Raw genomic sequence first — 350 nt, forward strand, 5'->3', positions numbered from 1 at the left:
GGTTATATATTTTACACACAACACACAAACCCTAAACCCTAAACCCTAAACAGAAACAAACGCCGCAGCTGCAGGTGCTCTAGTTCACACACAACACACAAACCCTAAACCCTAAACCCTAAACCCTAAAAAGAAAGAAACGCCGCAGCTGCAGGTGCTCTCGTTATATATTTTACACGCAACACAACACACAAACCCTAAACCCTAAACCCTAAACCCTCAAAAGAAAGAAACGCCGCAGCCGCAGGTGCTCTAGTTTTATATTTTACACACACCACACAAACCCTAAACCCTAAACCCTAAACCCTACCTTTAAAGCTGGAGAATTCGATGGTTTGCATCTGCTGATT

At 43.1% G+C, this 350-nt stretch overlaps 1 protein-coding gene across 1 annotated transcript in view; it reads right to left on the bottom strand.

Moving 5' to 3' along the window:
* The window catches only part of EMH_0039420 (vacuolar protein sorting 18, putative), a gene marked incomplete at both ends in the record, with an annotated part of 11,387 nt that overhangs the window by 9,095 nt on the left and 1,942 nt on the right, over positions 1-350 (bottom strand). The gene's annotated exons all lie outside the window — the stretch shown is intronic.

The sequence above is a fragment of the Eimeria mitis genome, genomic scaffold, assembly GCF_000499745.2.
Source record: "Eimeria mitis Houghton genomic scaffold, Emh_scaff1554, whole genome shotgun sequence".
Classification (NCBI taxonomy): Eukaryota; Apicomplexa; class Conoidasida; order Eucoccidiorida; family Eimeriidae; genus Eimeria; species Eimeria mitis.